General features: G+C 41.6%; 1 protein-coding gene across 7 annotated transcripts in view; it reads left to right on the top strand.

The window, feature by feature from the left end:
* LDLRAD4 (low density lipoprotein receptor class A domain containing 4) overlaps positions 1-24,148 on the top strand; it is a 293,336-nt gene that overhangs the window by 170,044 nt on the left and 99,144 nt on the right. The gene's annotated exons all lie outside the window — the stretch shown is intronic.

Raw genomic sequence — 24,148 nt, 5'->3', positions numbered from 1 at the left:
GTTTTTTTTTTTGTGGGCCTAATAGTACTACTGACCCCTTAAAACAAAAAGGCTTAATATTTTTGGGTGAGAAAGTAGATTATATTAACCATCTCAAGTAAATCTTCACTCTTTGCTGTTTTGAATTTGGAGAAATCTACTACTTTCAGACTGAGAAAGTGTCTTTTAAGAAAATTGTCTTTTGGGAAAAAGTGTCTTTTGGGAAGTGTCTTTTAGGGCTCCCCAGTACTAGAGAGATCTGGAACTACTGGAGAGAGTCCAGCGAAGGACCACAACAATGATGAAGGATTGGAGCATCCCTCCTATGAGAAAAGGCTGGGACAGCTGGGGATGCTCAGCCTGGAGAAGAGAAGGCTCAGGGTGGATCTCATCAATGTATATAAATACATTGAAGGGAGAGTGTACAGAAGACGGAGCCAGGCTCTTTCCAGTGGTTCCCAGTGAGAGGACCATAGGCAATGGGCACACACTGAAACACAGGGAACGCATCAGGAAACACTTTTTCACTGTGAGGGTGACCAGGCACTGGCACAGGTTGCCCAGGGAGGCTGTGGCGTTTCTGTCCTCAGAGATAGTCAAAAGCTGCCTGGCCACGGTCCAGGCCACCAGCTCTGGGTGGCCCTGCTTGAGCAGGGGGATTGGACCAGAAGACCTCCAGATGTCCCATCCTACCTCAACCATTCTGTGATTCCATGAAGATATGCCATATCTTTAAAGAAGTTTTTGTATGCTGATTTTCCTCTCTCCTTTTTCATCTTCTTGTCCCGGAGATTTGCCTTATTTGAAGCAGTTGATTGCAAGCCAATCTAAACCTTTAGTCTAGACAGATAAAACTGTTATTTGCAGCTTATCTCACTTGCAATCATGGCAATTCCACAGGTGCATAGAACAAGTTCGTACTGGATTTATTTTGCCTTCCCTTTTAGCTTGTGTCTGATTTGCCTGTGCAGACTGTCCACTGATGGCTGAAACTGGTGAATCAGTGTGTTTATACAACATAACATCAGAAGATGTGTCCGTGTGGATGCAGTCATGATTGCTGAGATACCCCAGCTAACTTTTTGAGTATCAGAAGCATGATTGTATTAGTCTAGGAAAATGTCATGCTAATGTGGATAAATAAGTCCAAGATAATTCATTGCTCATATATGTTACTACACTGTCCTGTGTAAGCCAGCCCTAAAGCTGCTGTTCTGGAGCCTGATTATCTGTCCTTAGTTTATTTCAGCATAGATTTCAGCCCCGCAGGATGTAGTATAGGACATATTTGAACAATTTTGCTGTTCCTAAACTGAAGTAGAAAAAAATGACAGTGTTTGTCCTGATAAACCATACCTTAATTAGCCCTGAGGATGGTTTCCCTAAAACGAACCTGAGTTCTATTATTTAAGGAAAAAAAAAATTATTTTAATGGAAATTGGAAGGAGTTTTCATTTTGTTGCAGCAGAGTTCTTAATTTTGCTGGAAAAAATAGGAGCAATTTTTCATCTGTCAATAACACTCCTCTCCATTTTGCTTGAATCTGGAAGTAATGGCCTTGTGCATCATCTTGTTTACTCCTCTTGGTTGAAAAATGTTATAAATGCAATATCAGGTTAGACAGACACATTTGTTCATAAAACCTATAAGGCTGTTGGGACACCAGTTTTCCAAGCAGTTTATAAATAGCAGTATTTTAGGCTGGGGTAGAGGGGTGAATGGGGAAGCTTCAGAGAGAGAGAGCGAAAAGCTGTGATCCAGAGCAGCATTCATGCATGAAATTAGATATTGCACAGTGGACGTTCTTATTTTGGCTAATGTAGCCTCAGGCAGAAAATTCTCTTGCTGCATCCTTGAAAGATTTTTTTTTCTTTTCCTTTCTCTTTAGCCTTGTACATTAATTATTGCTTTGCAGTTTCCGAATGGTAAATTGGTCATTTTATAGAGAGGAAGGTGCATGTACTTCAGAAACAGCAAGTGAATGCATGCTTTTTCCACTGGCGTCACTGTACCCAGAGTTGTTTCCTACGGACTGGCTGCATTTTCCTCAAGAATTTGTGCACCTTCTACACGTTGTCCTGATGTTCAAGGACAGGACTCTGTATTTTGGGATTTTGGTCTGTTGATTTTTTTTGTTCATATTTCCTTCACTTTTCATTTAATAGCTTTGCTTTTTCTAGTGGAAGTATGGGGGGATTCATCAGTGCATGCAGATGTTAAATTAAACTTAATGGGAGCAAAAAGTACATTTTAATTGCCAGCTAAAGCCACCTTTAGAAATTGGCTACTCTTAGAAATATCCCAACTTTTGTGTAAAAGCAAGGAAACAAAGAAAGATCTTGGTAACAAAACATCTGCAAGAAGGGCAGTAAAATCAGTCAGTAATATCTGTTAAAAGATAATAATTTATTGCCAGGAATGGTTAGGTTAGTTGACTGTTAGGGCACTGAACTGGAAAGCTTCATAGAGTAAAATTTAAATATGCGTTGATTAAAATATTCGCTGAATTCACTCTTGATTCTCTATGTTTACTATTTAAAATACATAAAACAAAGACCGGTTGAGAAAACAAAACCTCTCTGTATTTCTCTTAATATTATAAGAATTTTCTGATGCAGAATTGAGACTCCTGTTCAGTCTTACCAGAGTACAAGTTACATGTAGGTTTCAAGTAAACCTTAGTAAACAAGTTAAATGGGTTTTTCAACCGCAAGCTAGTTTTCAGTGGTCTGGAAACCATTTGTCATCCTCTGAGGAGGTAAACCAAGGATGAAAAGAACTTGTAGCCGGTGTGCCATGCCAGTAACGCCTGGGCTGCATTGGGTAGTCCTGGATTTTGGTGCCTACTGGTGTTACGATGTTTGGGATGTGGTCCTGGACTGTTCTTTTGAAAGAAAAAAAAAAAAACAAACAAAAAAAGATTGGTCCTTGGAAGCAGGCAGTGAAATAGATAAGTCAATCCCAAAGTGTCTACCTAATGTTATTTTGAAACTTCAGGGGGAAAAAACCCTTAGTTTTGTATGTATGTCAGTACAGTAATGATAATATTGCCAGTCTCTCTGAAGTTCTGCAGAAAGCCTCTTTGAAGTACCTGGGGTTTGTGTTGCTGTTTGTAGTACTTGCATCTTATGACAGCTGATGGCACTTGCATCCTTTGGTCACAGTAACCGTTTCACATTGCAAGTGAAGGTCTCTACTCTGCCATTTTGATAGATGTTTACTAGGGCTGGCTGTAAAATAGCTATTAATGTCTTATATGATAAAATGGGGATTATTGCCTGTCTAAAGCAATCTGTATTCACTGCGTTCCACTATATTTCAATGAAGTGTTTAACTTGCATTCCAGAAGAGCATGCAGCACTTAATTTAATTCTCTTGTTCATCCTTTTGAGTTACATATTCTGGGCCTTTTTTAAAATTCATTTGAAATAAAGGTAGTTACTATGCAAATTACTGAAACACAGAACTGAATCTTGTAGTTGCCTGTAATTTAGGCCAGGAGAAAAATGATTAGCACTGCTTAGAAGTGCTGACAATTTCTATTTGTCTGAAATTGTCGTCTTTAAAATTTTCATTTTTCTTGGCAAAAAACTCCTACAGATTTCAGACCTCTTTTGGACAACTCTTCCTACTTTTAAACTGAACTTTTGAAATAATTTCCACTTTATTCTTCACTTTTTTGTTAAAACATGAAGATTTTCATAGGAAAAATTAGGATCTTTACCCACAACTAGCTCCAAGGAAGATACTAATTACAACGTGTAGAAATACCTACTTTGCAGTGTGTATCTTCTTCACTTCAGGTAGATCTGGTCACACTGACAGCCTTAACAGCTGTTGTAATTTTTCTTGGAAAGGTAAGGAGGAAAATTTCTGATGTCACCAGATAGACAAGAAGAAAGAAGCCTGCAAGAGGGGAGAAGGTTGAGGAAATCTGATAAATCCGACTTCAAGATCTCAATTTTTTAATTTTGCTCTCTTTTTCTACTATAAAATCCATCCAATTATTGTTTAGTTTGTGAGTAGATACCTCCTCAGGGGTGGATTTTGGCATGATATTCCTCCCTTATTATAAATACTGACATCACGCTAATCTATGCAAATCACTGCTCAATCAATCTGAGCATCTGTGGTTGATTAAACAAAACACGTAGGTGTGAAAGCATTTGCATCTCACATGCCCTGCTGGATCTGGCAAAGGCTGAGGGGAGTGTAAAGGCATAGAGAGAGATTTGTCACTGCGATGCCTGCGTGGCAATTTGGAGATCTAATTGCGACGGGCGCAGAGATACCTGCGTGGGCTGAGTCGCTGGTAGAAGTGGAGATTGGAGACGCCAGGCTTCAGCCCAGCTGCTTGAAGACGTGAATCCAGCTCAGACTCAAACCTGTTTCTGTGGCTGCAGTAATGTTAAAGCTCAAATCCATGGGGTTACAACTCGCTGGGATGTGCTGGGGGATCCTGCAGTCACACCTGTAGCCATCCCTGCAGATACTGAGCTGCCGGAGGCCACTGGCCACCGGGGAAGCCTCGGGATGGCCATGTTCCTGTGGCCAGTGGCCAGAGAGCCGGGTGGCACTCGGGGGGACCAAGCAAGGTGGTGAATGGGCAGTCTGTAGAAGACATGAAGCACAGGGTAGCTGGACCCTGCTGTCCCTCAGGCTTTTATATAATCCACATGTGGCCCCTCTCACCATTGCTTTTTCCCCAGGTTTGCTGTTTATTCTCTCCTTCTTCTGTCCCTTCTATGTCTCCCATATAATTTTTAGTGCATTCTGGGCCTGACCACGAAGAACGAGGGTAATGAATAATAGACGAAATAGTTTGTGTTGGTTGAGGAGAGTAGTGGACTTGCCAGTAACCGATCAGACATCTTATAATCATAGTTTGGCTTTTGTTCACTGCACAGTGGTAACAGCGCTCAGACAAGGATAAAGAGAACCAAATTGGTCCATCTGAGCGATTCGCCTTGTGAATTAAATCAGTGGCATCAACAGGTGAGCAACAGAGAGCCCCTGGGTCACTGCTTGGGAGTTCCTCCGTGTCCGCCCTGCTTGGCGGGGAGCTTACACGAGGGTAGCTCCCATGGGGACACTGATGATCAGCTGGGTTACGGACTTGCTGCCCAGCCGCCTGCCCCTTGTGGAAGCGGTTCTGTCTGTGCGATGAGAAATCACCGAGGAATAAATCACAGTAGTTCCTTGACTCTGCAGTGAAGAAATGTTCCTTAAAGTAAATACACAACTTAATGAAACCGAGAAAAACAGTTATTTAAAGAGACACTGCCCTGTGAAACTGTAGATTTCCCAACAATGAGTCACAGAGATCTAAGGTAGCCGAGTCGTAGCCCATCTTCGGCTGGGGAGAGATGTCAGCTCTCTACAATAGCAGGATACTTAATTGAGGTTTACAGGTTTTGAGTTTGTCAGACTGAAGAAGTGTTAAGAGTGAAGAATGAACTGCTTTCAGTCCACCGAGGGAAGCCAGTGTTGTGCTGTGGGGCTGGCAGACAGAGATCCGGTGATCCCCAGAACAGTGATGTTCACCTAGTGAACACCTGGTGCGTCACTTTCTGATCATTTGGTACTTTCATAAGAAATGTGTTTCCAAAACTAAAAGTCTGTTTGAGCTACAGTTCCTTTTAAAATAGAAACACTTTTTTTTTTCTGTGAGAGCAGGTAAATATAACTCAGTTGTGTGATTATATGCAGAACTGCAATCCTCCTTCTAAACCTACAATGGCAATGTGAAATTCTAGTGTGAAAATCACATTGTGCAAGAAGTGCGAGTAATTCACTTATTGTACAAGAGCTGAGATAGCCTTACGTAAAATGTGTTCCTGGCTTTGAACTCTGGACTTTGGGCAAGAAGGATATGCATTGCCATCTTCTTGCCTTTCTGTGGATTATGATCTTGAAGTTGCTTATGCAAAAGCATTGCTAACTTTCTGGGTTTGTTCCTGTCTCATGGTATTTGCTTCTTTCCTACTGGAAGGCCTGTCTAGTAGCATCACGGGATTTCATGAGGATTTCAGCTCTTGGGTTTGAGGAATGCCTTCCTAACATTCCTGAAAAATGCTTAGGAGCTGTAGGCGCTCAGAAATTAGAAGGAAATAAAATGCCGAAGCCCATTATTTATAAAAAGAAACACCTGGTTTTATGCCAAATGTGAAATTTTATGGAACCTGACTCATATTTTTGAGTACTTGGTGTTGGCAGTACTGTAATGAGTAGAACATATGGACACTGCTACCACGGGCTTGCCGAGCATTAGTGTCTCGGCAGCAAATACCTTTTATGTATTTGGTCTTCGGGTCAGGTTGAAGTATTGACTTCTTTGCTGTAACAGTAAGAGTGCCAGCTGGGCTGATGGCTTTGTGGTGTGGACACTTGTACAATACACATAGAGGTGAGATATCATGCAGGCTGTTCAAAAGCTATCCACTCACAACAATTTTAACACTGTTCAAACCGATGCTGATACAGGATATATTCAGCTTTTCACCTCTCTCTCTTAATTCTTATGAACATTCAGATCTCAGTGGTTCATCACTTTTTTTTTCAGCTATATGGCCAGACATTTTGTTTGGCTAAATGCAGAATAATTAAGGTCCTTCCATCGTTTATTTAACTTCAGTTTTATTGTTCCTTAAATATGTTTCTCCACATTTCCTTATGGTGGCAGGTACTGACTGTGCCCTGGCCACTGTGCAGCTGCAAAGTTGCCAGGGAGAATGAATGGGCCAGTGTCTCCATGGCTGGCTGGTTTACATTCCTGTTCCAGGGTCACTTGTACTCTTCTTTCCTTAATTCTGGAGACTGCTATGCTGAGAATATCACTTAATCTATAATGGAGAGATTATAAGGATGCAGAATCACAGCTGTTATGAATGCTGGCAATTTGGGGTGGATGATGAGAGTTCCACGTTGGCAGTCAAGGCACTCACACCCTTTTCTTCTTCTTTGTGACCAGGAGAGTTGCATGTGTGTGTATGTGTGTTTATATATACCCCCCCATACGTAGTGAACAATGGCATTTTGTTTAATCATATTGTTCTGCATTATTCATCCATTACTTAACAGCTCTTTCACACAGAGCTGATGGCTTTTTGTCCTCCTCTTCCTTTTATAGCAAGCTCTGCCTTGATTTGCAAAAATGACATGGGTGAGAGTGTCATGATGTTCCTTCCTGATGCCTCTCCCGATGCCTCTCCTGACTCTTACTGACAGATACATAGTGTAAGCTCTGCTTCTTCATTTAGTATGGATCATGTTGGCAGTGAGATCAAAGAGGAGGAATCTTGGGAGATGCCAAACAGTTTTTAACTGGCTTCTTAACAAAAGCCAAGGGTGTTTTTTATTATATATACATAAGAATAAAATACTTTTTGTTCCTCCTTTCAACAGCTCCTTCAGTCCTCCTGTGTCACTGCAGAAAATGTTTGAGTTTATAGGGTTACCATGAACCATGTTTGTGAATATCTTTTAATATATATTTTATTAAACATTATTATTTCCTTTTTTCCCCTTAGTTGAGCAAATACCTTCATCATCCCATCCTAGTTCCTCTGCCAAAAAACTTTATAGCGGTTCCCACTGGTGACAGCCAACTTGATCAATCGCAGGCTGCCCTGCTGCTGAACTCCGCTAACAAGCCATTTATAACTACAGCACACTTTTTTTTTTCCTCTTTTTTTTATTTTATGGCTGATCTCAAGTGATATTTGCCTTGCTTTGCACAGGCTCCAGAGGATAATTTTCAGAAACCTATTTGGTTTTGAATTTTTGCTTAACGTTTGGAAATATGTTAAAGTATGCAAAATTGTGTCTTCTATTTGTAATCCTGTGCTGCATCTGTTTGTACACAGGCTGGCTCATGTCAGGCCACTGGATCAGGATGGGCAAGTATTGGTCAAACAGTGGCCAGATAAAAGTTGAAGGGATGCCCAAGGGTTTTCCACTAGGAGATCAACTTCGTTATCTTTTGTTCGTGTTTGTTTTCTACCAGAAAACAAACTTTCAGTGGCTATGAACATTGGCTGTGCCATTTTCCTTTTGTGTGCATCTGTATTTTTAGTAAAAAGAAAACAGAACTTGGTACATGAACTCCTACCAATTCCTGACATCTAATAGAGACTCTTCTGCCCTAATTTTGCCTTAAGAATTATTAAAATGCCAGATTTTCTCAGAACTCCAGTAAAAGATGCAATTTTAGCTTGTCTAGCAAAGGTATCATCGTGACCTCAACCAAACCCATATGTTACTTTCAGTGCATTCTTGTATTAGAGTTCAACATGTCATTGATTTAGACTATGTTATTTCCCAGAGAACAAAATACCATTTGTTATTGCCAGGAAGCCTTGAAAAAGTGTGTGGGGTATAGAAGGTGTTTTATATAAAACAGCTTATATATAGCCTGCTTACGTGTAGTTTCCTTGTCTTTTATTACCTCTCTTTTCCTTTTTTCCCTTTCTGTGTGTTTATTTTCTACACTGATCCAGATTCTGTTTTCTATTTGCAGAAGTAACTGAGGAATATTGATTCTTGTCTATGTTGGCATGACAGATCAACCCCTTGGAAATATCACTGAAGTAAGAAATTAAATCCAAGCAGGTGGATTTTTACTCTCTTCATCCTCCACTGAATACTTAAAAGCCCAGACTTTTTATGTAAGCAGCTGAAGGGAGGCAGAGTCACTGTCGAGTGCATTGTTGTTCCCCTGTAGCTTCCAGATGGTGAGGAAAGTCCCGAGAAAAATGTAGGACCAGCATGTTCCATCAAAGTCGAGCTTGTGTCTAGACGGGGAAGCTTATGTAAGGTAGCAGGAGAGGAAGGGTGCCTTGTGTAACTGCCATCCCTAGCAAATAAACACTCAGTACCTCTCATGATTTGGCCCACAGAGGCTGACAGCAAAATGCACTTTTGTGCTTTTTTACTTAGCTTGCTCTGACTTGCAACTCGAGGTCGTTCTCTTGCCTTGATGGTTTTTCAAATGCATGTTTATCTTCCAGTTATTACTATTTTACTAAAGGCTTTACTCTTCCTGCTTAAGCCAAACCACTTTTCCTAAGAACCTATATACACCTGCTCAGCTAATTTAAGACAGATAGAGCACGTTACCAATTTTAAATGGCCTTGAGAGGTTGTTGATGGCATTTGGCAAACAATGCAGATGATATGCAAATCACTAGAGACGGCACAGAGTCTTGTTCCTAAAGATAAATGCTGTAGCAAGGTAGCTTTCTAGTTTGACTTTGAAAAAGTATGATAGTGTAGCTTTAAGCTATTGGTATTCTCTTAGGTGTACTTCAGTTGGTGTACCTCAGTACCTTATGGGGATCTCTGGCACCCCTCTAGCTCTGAACTTGCCCTACATCTACATTTTGTTTTGATTTTTCCTCTGGTTGAATGCAGATCTCTGCTGGTGAATGCTTTCTGTTTTATTCACCCTCTCATAACAATTTTCTCTTGATTTTGGAGCTATTGTCAAAGGCCCTCTGTGTGTTTATTTCTGCTATAAAAATGTGAACAGCAAGAATAAATGTTTTTTCATTTTAATTTGGATACAACCTCTTCAGCACTCCAGGTTGTGGCTTAACTTGGTTTCTCAGGTGTTGCCCTTAGCTTTTCTGCTACTTACATGCAAAACTTTCTCAATGCAGTTTGTGGGTGCTTTGTTCTTGGACATGCTAATCTGCTTGGAGGTAGGACTGAAGTTGAGAGCCTGGCTCCTTCTGTTCACCGAGGCTTGCATTGCAGCCATGTTGCAGTGAGGGCACAGGCTAAATAACTTGAGGGTTGATGGTCCTTCAAAGCCTTCTCACAATTTTGGCTCCCTACCTTGAATGCCCAGAAGTGTAGACAGGTTTTTTCTGCAATTGATTGCAGAAGCATCTTTGGGAAGCTCGGCTTACAGAGTCACAGGGAGTGCTAGGACATGTAGGGTTGTGTGTAATGTTAAAGTAATGACTGGGGTTTGGCCTTTCAGTCGTGTTGTCTACACCTGGGAGAGAGCCATTCAGTAATGTTTGGATCTGGTTTCCAAACCCTGAAGTAAGTCTGAGTGATGGTCTGCCCTTAGATAATCTGACTTTTTTTCTTTCCTTTTTGAATGTAGCTTTAGTCCCTCCTTTATTTCTCCCTACTAGAGCATGTCATGCAGTTAATCCCTTTGTAACCTCCATTTTGCAGACTGTTTTATAGAGTGCTGTGGCCTTTCTGATACCCAGCTTTTTTTCCTACACAGAGTACATATTTAGTTCCACTGCCTTTTGTTACAAACTCAAGGAAGGTATAAGAAAAAATCCTTTCTGAAGCTCTGGAGGAAAAAAAATTATCAGTAGTTTTTCCTTGTGAGGAGAAATGAAGTTTTGTACCAAGGCTCAGTTTTATGAAATCAATTTTTTTGGCTCCACTCTGAGAGCAGAAGCCTGGCTAAATTATTGTTATGCTCTCAGGTAGAGCAATTAATGCTGTAGCACTGAGTACTCCGCTCTCAAGTGATGCTTTTCCCATGCTCCTAAAGCATTCTCTCTAAAAACTATAGAATGAAATTTAAATAGTCTCTATCTTGGTCTCTCTCTTTTTCTTTCTCCTTTTTTTTTTTGTCTTTCTCCATTATACACCTGAAATATTGGACAATTTTTGAAGCTTCACTTAAAATAAAGTTGCAGACATCTTTGTAAAGAGTAAAAAAACTGGGTTGGTGCAGTGCAGGGCAATAACAGTGCCAAGACTCTCCTAAGACTCTTCTGGATGAAGCTACCTCATTGAGACATTTACTGCCCTTGTGATTGAATCAACTGGAGAAGGACAATTACTGCTTTTTCATATGTATATTCTGGGAATGGGAGTATGCGAGTTAGAAAAAAAATGTTAACCCATCTTATATCTGTAAGCTTCAGATCAGTACTCAAGAGCATTTGTGTAGAGCAGAGCTGCTCCCTTTGCCACCTCAGATGGGGAAACTATGGTTATGGTACAGGCCCAGGAACCCCAGTATTTCGTTCTTGCACTGGGGTCTAAGAGCAAATTAACTGTGAAAGCTCATCCCACTGTTTCCTACTCCAGTAATACCCCCCTCCTTTGGGAGAGCTAGGTGGCTGTGCCAGCCATGGGGAAGGGAAGGAATAGTGATGACTTGGTGTATTGTCTCAAATTAAATTGATGTGTATTCAGGGACTGGTGTATGTACTGAGTCAGATCTGTGACTGTCATGCACAGTTAGCAGTTTAGTTTGGGGAGGGGCGGGGGGGTTACTAGGAATAGCCTTGTCTTAAGCAGAGAGGAATCTAAGGAACATACTACCTCATGCACTTTTTTATTTTGGTGGGTTTGCTTTTTGAGTAGTACTCTTGTTCCTTTGATCACGTCCTTGAGCACCTTCCCCTTGTGCACGCCTTTCTGCCCCACTGCCTTCCAAATAGTTCCTGTGACAGCAGATACCCAGACAAAAAATGTTTGCCATAACTCATAAGTCAAAGTACTTTCAATCCCAGAATAGAGGAGACTGCACGCAGACTTCATTACACAGTATTCATAACATAAACAAGCTTGCAATTATGTCATAGCAACAAGCACTATGCTTACATGAAAGTTTGATTCAGGTCTCCAAGAGTGGAAGACCTTTGCATCCAAAATATCACAGCGACCTACTTCTCTGAAAGTGCCCTACATAATTTTAGAAATTAGATATGACACCAATATAGTAGGCCATATGGTGCCTTTTGCTGGTGTAGGGTGAACAGTGGGATATTCTTGGGGCCATGCAAATGTCTGTCCACTGACTAGGTGAAGTCAGCTCGTCATTAGTTGGTGTGAGGTGTGACGTTTGTTTTCCTGATGTTGTGAAGGCAACAAACTCAAAGCGCCAGTTGTTTTAAAAAGGCATTTGCTAATAGTATGGGCATGAGCCTAAAAAGTGTTACCTGTTTTTGTTGACCAGTACTGTTTGCCTTTGATTGCCTCTGAGAACCCTGGAGGCTACATCTAAAATTATTTAGACAACTCAGAACCTACCTCTCAATAATTCGTAAAGAGAGAGGGTTTCCCAGGAGCAGTTAGAAACATTTAACTGATCTGATCATGAGCTGCCAGAGCAGGATTATTTATTTTTCTGGTGGTGTTTCCCCATATTGGCTGTAGAAGTTGTAAGATGTGCATGAGGTGTGTGTTGCTGGTGCTGTGTCAGGGCATTGCAAACAGTAGGAGAACCATTATCGCTGGTGTCTGTGTCAGGAACACGTAACATTTGCCACAAATAAAGTCGTCTTCAACCAAAGGCTTCTTTTGGAATTTATTTAAGCTCTATAGCCAGTCATCCGAAGGAAGAGACCTTACAGCATCCCTTGAAGAGGGGAGAGCTGGTGGTGGAAAAGCAGAAGAGGGGAAAGACACAATGGGGAAAGAGGGGAAATGACCCACTATTGAGCATCGCAGCACCCTCCATTCCTTGTTATTCTTAATAAAGGTACACTTAATCGATAGTACAGCGCTGGTGAGTCAGTGTATTGGCCTGGGTCAAGCACGCAGGACCGTATTGTTGTTTAGCCTGGAGAAAAGGAGGCTGAGGGGAGACCTTATCGCTCTCTACAACTACCTGAAAGGAGGTTGTAGAGAGGTGGGGGTCGGTCTCTTCTCCCAGGTAACAAGTGATAGGACAAGAGGAAATGGCCTCAAGTTGTGCCAGGGGCGGTTTAGACTGGATATTAGGAAATTTTACTTCACTGAAAGGGTTATCAAGCATTGGAACAGGCTGCCCAGGGAAGTGGTTGAGTCACCATCCCTGGAGGTATTTAAAAGCCGTTTGGATGAGGTGCTTAGAGACATGGTGTAGTGGTGGTCTTGGTAGTGTTAGGTTTACGGTTGGACTTGATGATCTTAAAGGTCTTTACAACCTATACGATTCTGTGATTCTGTATTAAAGGCCGGGCGCGGGCATGGTGTCCCACCTGGCGAAGCGGCCGGTGGGGATGCAGCAGGTGGGGGCGGCAGCGCGGGCCGTTCCTGAGGGGATGGGAAGGGGCGGCGGGAGGAGCAGGTGGAGGTAACGGCAAGCTGTAAATCCTGCTCCTCGCCGGCAGCGGAGTCACGGCCCAACAGCTACCTGTGAATTTCACTTGTCAGCCCATCAGGATGATGGAGGAGGTTTCAGGACAAGATGGTGCCTTATAGAGAAATCAGCTGTTCTTGTGGCCTGGAGTTCTTGAGCATTTGGTGCTTGCCAGAGTGCTGGATGGTTTTATCTGTGACAGTTTTACACAGCGCATTGTTTTTCACTCTGTTGTACCTTGTTGAATTGCTGTGAATATTCCTCCCTGGGATGGTACCCATTTGTTATTTATTTATTTATTTACATTTGTGCATCGTTGTAGGAATGATGTTTGCAAGTGACAAAGAAATCAGCAAAGGATCTTGTTTCAGCCCCTTTTCCGTACTTTCTGTAGGTCTTTCCTCTTAGCTTGAGGGATTTCTTTTTGCGTTTTTTGTTTTGTTTTGTTTTGTTTTTTTAATACCTTTGAGGTCTGTGTAAAGTGAGCTTTTTTGCAGTGCTCTCTCCCAACAGCAATGTCCTTTTTCTGAGGACTGCCCACATATCTGCTGCATAGGTTTTCCGTGTAATAACTCTTGTGCCGATCTGCAGACCTTGCTGAAATACCCACCTAACGAAATCCCTGCTGAGAGACGAGCAGAAGCAGCGCTGCTTCGGGGACGCTGAGGCAGTTCAGGTGGCACTGCTTGACCTGTGTGCAGGGCAAGGCTTTAAAGCACGAAATGCAACACAGGGGCCATAAAGCGGGTGATGGGGATGCGTGGAGTTCCTCCCAAGCGGGCGCTGCGCAGGCGTGTCGAGCTCCTTCTTCATGCTCCCCTCCTGCCAGCCAGCGCAAGCGCTGTGAGTGGTTATCGCTCCAGACAAGTTGGCATCCCTTACAGCCTGGTGTGTGTGTTTATTAGGTAGCATCCGTGGGGATAATCTCATTTTGGCTTTTAACCATAAGGTAAATGTTCAGTGACCTTTGGGCGATCTCTGCACATAATGCCGTGTGCTGCCAGCTACTTGATATTGGTGGTGATAGTGTTTCTGGCAGAGCCCCCAAGGTGGGAGCCCTCATTGTTCAGGAACCGCCGTGTTTGCTGACAGACAGGAGTATCTTCGCCTGCTGCCAGCACGGGAGGCACCTGCTGATCAGAAACTTCTTTTATCGCAATGTTTAATTTGCTGTCTCACAGCTTTTTGAAAGAGAAGCCTTTCATCTCTCGAATTTGGAAAGGAGTGATATGGTTACATGAAGCAGATGATGCCTATCTGTAACTGAAGAAGTTTTTGTTTGGTTTGGGTTGTTTTGGTTTTTGTTTTTTTGTTTTTGTTTTTTTTAAGATGGCAGTTACAGTAAACTGCAGTGCAAGCGGCTCAGCTGCAGACGTGAGCCGAGTCAGGTCTGGATAACTGTGCTCCTGTGGAGAGTGTCTGGGTTGTCCTGAAGGCTCCCTCTCCAGAGCTGTCTGGTCTTGCTCCTTGCTTCTCTCTAAACTAGAGAGAGAGGCTGTGCAACTCAGGTGTAACTGTCCTGTATAGTAATGCAGGGTGGATTGGTTTGGGTTAGGTTTTTTGGTTTTGAGGCAAAGCTGCTATTCTGTGCTGACGGAGTTTACTCCGGCCTGAAACCAACATAAACCCCGCTGGACAAATAGCACCTAACATGTTCCTGCTGCAGTGTTCAACGGAGCTCTATGCTGATGGTGATTACCAGGCAAATGTCTGCTCCACATAAAACTTTAGCCCCTGCACTGATCTGACATAGATTTTTACTATGTTTTATAGAAGGGTGGCATGCCTATGCCATTTTGGAAATGTTGCAGTCCTCTTAGACTTGTAGCTACTTGTTATATCGTAAAATACATGCCCTAAAACTAGTGCCAGTACAGTGAACTCTCTTTGAAGAATGTTTTAGGGGTGGACACATAATTTGAGCTGATAACCATGGATGGTTGTGATGATTAAAATATCCCTGAAGGTTAGAATCTGTCTTATTGATTATACCAGGCAGCGTTTCTGGGTAGTGATGCCAGTTCAAATGGCATTTGGACACAAATGATTCTTCTCTTAATGTTTTATAAGCAAAGCTTCTTTGAAAAGCGGTGGTTATACGGGTTCTTGGGTTTTGGTTTTGTTTTTCTTTGATAGGAATGGGTTTGTTTTCTCTATGCTTTGCATCGTGCCTGGAATTCAAACTAGAATGGGAATGTAATAAAAGTCATAGTCGGTCAATGACTTTCAAGCAAAGAAGGAAAAACTGCTGAATTTTGAGTGTGGTGGGTTTTCTTGGGTTTTTGAGGTTTTTTTAACCTGAAACACCAACTTCTCTTATCTATTTCCCTTCTCTGATTCAGGAAGGGAGTACTTTACCCTGAAGCACAAATATATATATACCCGAAGTCCCCCGGGTCCTAAAGGGTTTTGCCCATTCCCTTTTCTCTTTGCTGTTGCCTAAGGAAATGAAGTGATTTGGCTAGCTCAACCATTCCTTGTTTTCAGTGTTTCCACAGCTGCTGGCCGACTACCCCAGGTTTTTAAGGTTAATTTGACTTCACTCTTCAAGACAACTGGCAGGGATGTGGGAAGGGTGTGGGATGTGGCAAGCAGGCTGCCAGCTTTCTTAAAGCTGCAATAACAAAACCCAGCATAATCTTGAAGGTCTTACTGCTGCCTTCCCTCTGCTGCGGTCCAGGAAGGTTTTGTGGGCCTAAGGGAGTGCAATGTCTCACAGATATTTGTATTAATCCACGAGAAGAACGCTGGTTTGAAGAAATCCATTTTATTTTAATGTTGCTCTGCATTTCTGAGTTTGGTTAATATGGTAACTCATATGAATAATGTATAGGTGTAGCACACTGTTTAAGACCACCTGTGCACAGTGGTCTGTAATATGGCTAATAAAGGGAGAGAAGCTCCCAGACATGCAGTAGAAGAATGCTGTTCATTAAGAAGTCATTGGGGACAAGTAGTTTAATGCTTCCAAGTAGCCAAGGCAGTTGCATAGACGCAGTGAGATATATAATGAAGATTAAGCTGTTTAGTATTAATTAAACTGAAAGTAACAGTTATATCTGGTAGAAAAGAATGTTTTGGGTGCTCTTTGCCCATGGAGAAGCCATTATATCAACTTCACAGAATTTAGAGCCCAAAGGACTTCATTAGGTTGTCTAATTTGATGGTCTAAAAGGCGTTGGAATTTCATTCATATGTACTCCATGTCGACCCCAGGGGTTTTGTTTGGATTAAATTGTTGCATGCCACGTTCAGAAAAGCGGTCAGAACAGAGGTCACATCAAAAGTTTAAGATGCTCACCTGGAGAAGCTGAAATAAGAGCTTGAACCCTGTGATTCACACACTGTGCTAAAAAGAAAGCAAAAATATAATTAGATATTTCACTGCAGGAAAATTCTTTTAGGGTTCCAGATCTGGGGAGATGCTGCCAGCATAACCAGTTACAGCCAAATAACACCCACCAGATTAGGCACTGAAGAAGTAAAATTCTCTGTGTTACCACAGAACATCGTTCCATCCTACCCAGTGACTCTTGCTGTGGCGTAGCACTTTGGAGGACTGCTCCAGTTTGCAGAAGAAAATAAAACTGGGATGCACAGCAGGAGAAAATCTCCTGCCCAGTGGCTGAAGCTCTGAAGTGTGGTTGTCATTGTTGCCTTATGCAGAATGGTAAGTATTAGTAGCAGCTGAGTGCGGTGCTATTAATTATCTGCCTTTGGTTTAACACAATAAGAGATTGAATAAGGAGGATTCGTGGGTTCAAGGGTCAGAACTGATCACGGTAATTATTCAGCTTGACCCTCCCTATTAGAGTTAGCCATTTAGTTTTTCCTATAAATTAGTTGGAAGCATATTTTTTAGAGAGAAATACAGTCTTCAAAACTCCATGTGATGGTGAGTCTACCACCTGGCAACCTGTTTCAGTGTTTAATTACCCACACTGCTAGAAAATTGAGTCTTAATTCATGGTAATTTATTTATTCTAGATAATAAAGCCTTTGGGGCTGTCTGTCCTTTTAGTAAGTGTTTTTACAGTGCCTAGCACAAAAGGATCTCTGACTCCTGATGGGAGCCTAGGTGCCACCGGAATGCGCAAATAGGTTGTTAACTGGGAAAAGTAGACTGCCTTTCTCTTTACTCAAACAGTCCTAAAGAATATAAGATTGAGGAGTTAGGTTCCTTGGTGCAGGGACTTCTTTTTCTTCCCTTGTATTTCCCCTCCTTATCTTATAGGCTATGTGGTGATATTTTCAATAAGGGAATGAGCGTTGTTTTTCACTTCTGTTGTTTTCTGGGGCTGGCACTAAAAATGTTCCCCTTTTTCAATTTGTCAACTGCATTGACAAATTACCCTTTGGCAAAGAATACAGCACAGTAATCTTGGAGTATAACTTTTCTGTCAGTCTGGCTTCCTTTATTTCTGCCAAGGGTATTGCTGGGGAACTTGGAGATATGGCTATGTATTTTTGTAAATACGCTAATAAGAATGTTGATCGTTGCATAGAAAAAGTGTTTTAGAATAAATGCCCTGGTTGGGCAAAGGAATAGTTAAAGTCTGGAGGAAGTATGCAACATGACTACACGTTTGCCTGATTTGGGACTGCTGAAATATTATCTCATATAGGTTGGGACTAAGAAGGTGTTAGGTTTTTTGAATTGGCTGCCAGTGGCTCCAACAGGCTCTTGGAAAGCCAAGGATTAGTCAGAGGGAGGAATGTCTTGGCCAAAACTCTCTTTTCTCTGGCTAAACCCGCTCCCTTGGCAGCGCTGCATTGTATTCTTATAAAAGCTGCTGTGGAAGCTTGAGGTCAATGCAAGATTTCTTTATGAGTATTGGATCCTCCTGGGACCACTTAAAGTAGATTGAGAGCTCCTTTCTGCTCTGGAATGTAATGGTGAATATGGGCCATTTCTAGGACATTTTGTTTGTTTTATGAACCTGCTTCTCCAGATTCCGCTTTTGTTTATCCAATCAGTAAAATGACTTCTTGACAAAGTTCCCAATTCTTGACAAGGTAGGTGGTTTTGTCTGTCATGCATTATAGCAAAGGACTGATGGCTCCAAACAATAGACATGTTGTTCCCATCTCAAGATGTCAAGTGCAAGCATCCTTTCAGCTGTGATTACTGGCGTGCCGACTTTGGTTCCATCTGAGATCTCTTAATCTTTCCTATGTGGGGAGGACAGCTCACAACAAAACATTACCTAGCAACAAAAATACCTCAGGTCGGTTCAGGGAAAGCAACAGAAGAGTTGTTATTAATCATGCTGAGATGATGCATTGTGGTTTAAAAAATTGGAAAGGAAAGGCCAGATTAAATATTGACATTTACTATATTCCAACTGTGTTAGCTTTCACTTTGGCTGACATGAAAACGTATATTCAGTGAAAACGGGAAATAAAACCCCTTGTTTATGTTCTCCTGGATATCCCAAAGTGAAGGAAAAAAAAACCCCAACAATGATCTGTTATTTGGGGGTTGCAGATGCAGCCTTCAAAATCTGAGAGGCTGAAGGGACTTAAATTCTGGTCCTAAGGGCTACTGGAGTTTGAGTGTCAAGATTACAGGGTAGACTGTCTTCAATGGAAACCATTTTATTTTAAATTAACACTTTAATGAGTTCACTGTGTTAAAAATGGGTTTAATAAACTGGTATCATAGTAGTGAAAGACCTGAGACTTACCAGCAGCCTACTTCGTGATGTATTTAAAAAGTACATTTTGGTGCATTTCCAGCAGATGAAAGCCTGACTTTGTTTTAGCCATCTCTACTCATCGGTGATAACTTCACAAGGCTAAGTTAGACAGTATAACAGATCTCCTTGATCTTCATGTCATATGCCCAGTTCCACTAAAGATTCTAGAGAAAGGATGTTATCATGAGCTGTTACTGAAAATATAAATAGTCTATAACTGTATAGGAAGGAAATGTGGTTAGAAATGAGGAAGGTAGTGTTGTATGTGGAGGTATATTGATGTTGAACCGTACTGTTCTGGAAAGGTTGGGGAATTTTCCACTCGGCTTTTCCTCTTAGAGGTGGTAATTTGGAACCGATCCGTGCATCGCGGCGTGGGTAGTGTGAGCAAACAGTGTCACAAGTGGGCACAGGTGGGTGGTTGAAACTGTAATTCACATTTTTTCTTCATATGATCTTCACTGAGCTGAAATGGTGCCAAATCAGTCAGTCTGGTATTGCCGAAGCCATTATTTTCCTAGTGGTAGCTTTTCACTGCAGCCATCGCTTGCTACATGCATTACCTGCAGGTGATGAGCGAGGAGGAGCACACAGATCTGTGGAAGGAGGAGTGGAATTGGAGAAAGGGCTAAAATAATCTACTATTAATTTCTGTCACACCTTTTAAATTAATTGATTAGCACAAGGAAAAGAAATTCAAGGCATTACTATCAAAGCCCTTTTGAAAACTAGAGCTCCATGTTGACAAAAAAAATACTATGTGGTTTTTTACTGGTTTCAGTAAACAGCTGTCTTGGGTTCATCAGCCTAAGAAACAACTTCAGCTGAAGATGTAGTGGAAGTACATCTTCATCTTCTGGAGAGAGCCCGGTTTTACAGCCTGTGTGTGCAAACTGCAAGACTTTAAGCGGAAAAAAAGATAAATTATTCCCTGGAGAGTTAAGATTGCTAGGGGATGATGCAGGCTAGTGTAAAGTTTTGAAGTGATGCATACAAGGTTCTTGTCAGGGTTTTTTTAAGCTGTTGCTCTATCCTTGTAAGTAGTTGAAAAATGTCTTTCCTCTGGTAATAGCCATAGTTTGTGGGTAATGGCTTGTCAGAAACACTGTTGGTTCATAAAGATTAGCTATGTGAAAGTGTCTGCAATGCTTTTTCTTCCTTGTCTGCTACCAAGAGGGTACAAAACAGGGACACAGACGAGGGGCTGGGAGTACATGGCGAGGAAACAATCAAGGCATTTTCTTTAAGAAGTAATAAATGGTAATTTTAGAAGTCCTGGACATCTGTGTAGTAGAGCCATATGAAGAAGCCTTTTCAAAATCAGAATCTTGCTCCTGATTCAGGAGTGTCCCAGAGAAACCAACTCATTAGTTTGTCATCAAGGATACGTGGCGATAGATGAGGTAGTAGGATTTTTAAGAAGGGTAGAAAATCAGCTTGCTTGCTTTTGCAAAACCTCAGCATAAAACTAAACCTGTGGCTTTATGTGAAGGAAGTAATTAGGGAATATCTTGTGTTTGGTATTTGAAATTGCCACAAAGTTAGCTAACAAATTAAGAAACAATTTGAATTTTTGACTTTTTGTGCTAACGTAAAGTGGGAATTGAACGATGTCTTGATGCTCTGAAAGGTAACAGGCCAATCTCAATGCCGGTTTTCTCATGGATCTCTGGACTTTGATGTAGTCTGACCTTGAGCTGCTGGTGCAAAATTGCTGTTGAAGATTGAGTGAGAAGCTAAGCTGTACAGGAGTGTGAACCACAAAGCAGGTGAGGTGTAAGCTTGCTGAGAAACACAGTTTAGAGCTAACTGAATCTTGGCACAAATTTCTGTCAAACTTGGTAAATCATTTTTTAGGGAAGTATTTCAGTATTTCCATTTCTAAGTTGTCAAAACATTTCATTTAAGAATTTTTTTAAACTTTAAATTTCACATATTTTTTACAAGACAACTTATACTGGAGAAAATTTAAGTACTAAATGCAAAAATTAAAAAAAAAGCTTTGTTTGTTATCCACTTAATCACTATCCTCAACTGCCTGATTTCTGTTTGAGTTGAAGGGAGCCGAATATTCTTTTTAGTCCTGTGGTTATGATGCACAATTAGAACATGGCAAATAAGAAATATTTGAATTACACAGGAGCTTTTTTGCTCTCAGGAGAAGATCCATCAGCCTGGTTTTCAGTGATTGGGATTCAAGAAAGCCATGTTAGAGACTTTTATTTCCTCCCCTTTTATCTTCCTCCTGCATTGCTACTGTAACAGGTTGGGGGAGGAAGGAGGTTTGGCAGCCAGCAGGAATAAGAGCACTTGTCACCACTTGAGGGGATTTGGGAGAATTTCTTCAGCAGATTGGAGGGAAGAGTGAAAAGTTCACATCAGCCTAGAGGTATGTGTGAGATTTGCCGAGTGACTTTTGTGGTAGATGCCCTTAGTACACCCTGTTGTCAAAATCCTCTTGAGTTTGTTTTTTTTTAAAAAGAAATTCTCCTTGTGCCCTCATTGTATCCACCAGACCTCCCTTTCCAGTTATCAAAACCTTTCCTCAGTAGTGACAAAGCGGCCTGATCCCCCTTCTCCCGCTGCGGAGCGCTGCTGTGAGTTCCCGTGTAGTGGCAAAGAAGAGAGACCTTTTTTTCCCTGCGTCCTGAAGGCACGTGTCTGCCGCCTCATCTGATGGTCACAGCTGCTCCGGCGATCACAGAGACCTAACTACGGCTTTCCTGCTCCGGCTGCCAAGGCTTGCACCCACAATATGGCACATATTTCGTGTCACGGAGGATCTGGTATACCCACCAATCTGCCCTGCTCTCTTTTCTCTGCTTGGCAGGACACCCCGAGGACAATGTTTTGGCTCAAACTTGGCCTGTCCCAGTGCAGAGCGTTAACTCTCTGCAGAGCTGGTTCGTGCCTGGGACACTAATTTTTCCATCTCTTTCTCCCTGTTTTTTTTTAAGTGATACAAAGCTGCTATCGTTCTGTTAAAAAATAAAATTAGAAACACTCAGAGAAACTTGTTCTTCTTGTTGACATAATTCTGAAAATTTTTTAAAAGAACCTGGGCATCCTTGGGAAAGCCGTGTTGCAACAGGAATCTTGTCGCAGTTGTGGCTTCTTTTTACCTTGTCATTGGACTTTGTCTCCAGGTTAGGAACTGAATGTGGCTAAATCTCTGCTAAGACCCTCTTGAGGGAGTTTTCATACAGAAGGAGAGAATGAGTGACTCAAGGGCATAAGACAGAGGTGTCATCAACCTGTCAGGGTACTGGCATTCAAAAGCAGCTGTCCTTGATTACTGTGTATTGGTGACATCCTGGCTTAAAATTGGAATTGCTAAAAATAATTCCAGTATTTTAAAGTGAAATGGTCCTTTGTAAAAGATGCTAACTTGAGGGACCTAGAGATGAGAACCTGTTTTGTTGCTTTTTTTGGCAGCAAATGGAACCACGTGAAGAAGTGTGTTAGCACTTTGGTATACAGTGCAATCTGGTAATGTCCAATACTTGGATGCCATTACTGTTTTGCGGCAGGCATATCCAGCCTTCCTCTAAACAAATACAATTTTCTGCTACAAAATATTGAAAAATCATTTTAATGTGTCATCTGTCAAATCCGTGCTGGTCTTTTTTTGCCAGGGCGTGGCCGCAGTTGAATATGCAATATGAGAACATATTCCTATCAGGAAGAAGTGTGCAAAGCACATCCATTACCTTTGTCTTGTCAGCCCAAGTAGCTGAGGCTTGCTGGGCAAAGAGTCTCGTTTCGTGGTCCCAGTAACACCAAGCCTACAGATTTCATTTTAGCTATGCTTTTCTTCATAGTGAGGGGAGATTTTTTTTCCTTCCAAGTTGGATTTCTGTGCCTGCCCATCCCTAACGCTGCAAACGGGCTCCTTTCTTCACGATCTGGCTTGTAGTCAGCTTGGGAATAGTCACCACGTTCTTGCCAAACAGAGTCACGTTCCTTTCTAGTTCTGACAAAGGTCTCTGGATCATTTGCTGTCTCAGGTTTGTCAGGTATCACTGGTATCCAGTGCACACGAGAGGAAAGGAGGCAGACCTCACTTTGGACGGACGATTTGCATAAGTTTCCTCAGTTTCAGTTCTTCTTGCTGTTTGCCATAAAAATCTATCCGGAAGAAACTGTGACACCTTCCGCCTCTCCTCTTCATGCAGATTTTAGCCTTTCTTTAAATCTTTCCATAAAATGTTCCTTTCATGTTTTTGAATCACTGGTAGTGATGAACCAGAAACAAATTTGTAATGTAATTGTGATGCCTGAGCAGTTTCTTCAGCAGAAACTACAAAGAACTTGATTGAAAGATGTGTATGTAGTGAAAGTGGGTAAGCCTGTATTATGTCTGCCCTGAATTGGTTGAACCCCAAGGAAGCTAGTATACTACTTTCATGTGGTAGACCGTGTATTTTAAATATTAAATCTGGTGCAAGGAGTGGTTATGGTGGAATCAAATGGAACAGCACAGTTTGAAAAGACAGTGTGTCCTGAAGCACGAAGGAAAGGAGTGAAGAGCTGGAGTGCAGTCTTCAGTGTGTGGATGCTGATCACAAGTGGTAACAGATTTTAAACTGAAATGCTCATCTGGTTTGATATACTGGTATCAAAGGGAAAAGACTGAACTCAAACATATCCTCACCCTCTTTGATGCTATATGATTTAAAATATGTGCTGACATTCAAGAGATGAAAGGTGAGACAAGGAAAAAAGTAGTTTTAATGCAAGAGATTTGCTAGCAGTTTTCAAAGATTTTTGTTCCGTTTTAATACTGAGAAGATTGTTTTAAGCACATTAAACTTTTGAACAGAAGAAAATAACCGTATCTGATTTTACCCAACATTCATACCATTGTGCACAACAACCGAATATAAATGAGTATTTTGAAAGGTGGGATGCAGACATCTGCATCTAGAACCTGAACTGGGGACTTGCAGACTGGTTCTGCGATGGGGCCAGTTGTGGTGGGAGTCTGTCCCGCAGCTGGGGCTGAGAGATCCCCTTAAAGGAGTGGGGCGTTCAGGTCACGCTCCCTGCTGTCCCAGTCTTTCCAGGCTGGAGCAAGTTTGCATGCGACTGTCCTAGAGCATGGTAGCTTTGAAAGTGCGATCATACCCATTATGCTGACAAACCTGAAGATTTAAAGAAATTGATATGGATAGTATTTAGGTGGTTGGAATCTGCTCTTCTGGAGAGAACTCATGAAAAAGAAGGAAAATACCAGTTCGTATTTACATTTGAGGCTTTTTACATTGAATAAAGGCAACATTAAGACTTTGAATATAATTATATTTGCCAAAAACAAATTTTTGCCTTTGCCTCTGTTTCTAACCAAATATGAGCCTGTAACGAGCACTGTTTTATCCTCAGGTTATTGTTTTCAAGTAGACTAGAGCTCAAAAGCTAATGA

Source organism: Mycteria americana, chromosome 2 (genome assembly GCF_035582795.1).
Source record: "Mycteria americana isolate JAX WOST 10 ecotype Jacksonville Zoo and Gardens chromosome 2, USCA_MyAme_1.0, whole genome shotgun sequence".
NCBI classification, from domain to species: Eukaryota; Metazoa; Chordata; class Aves; order Ciconiiformes; family Ciconiidae; genus Mycteria; species Mycteria americana.
The sequence above is the reverse complement of the archived record's forward strand: the minus strand, read 5'-3'. Positions and strand labels throughout refer to the sequence as shown.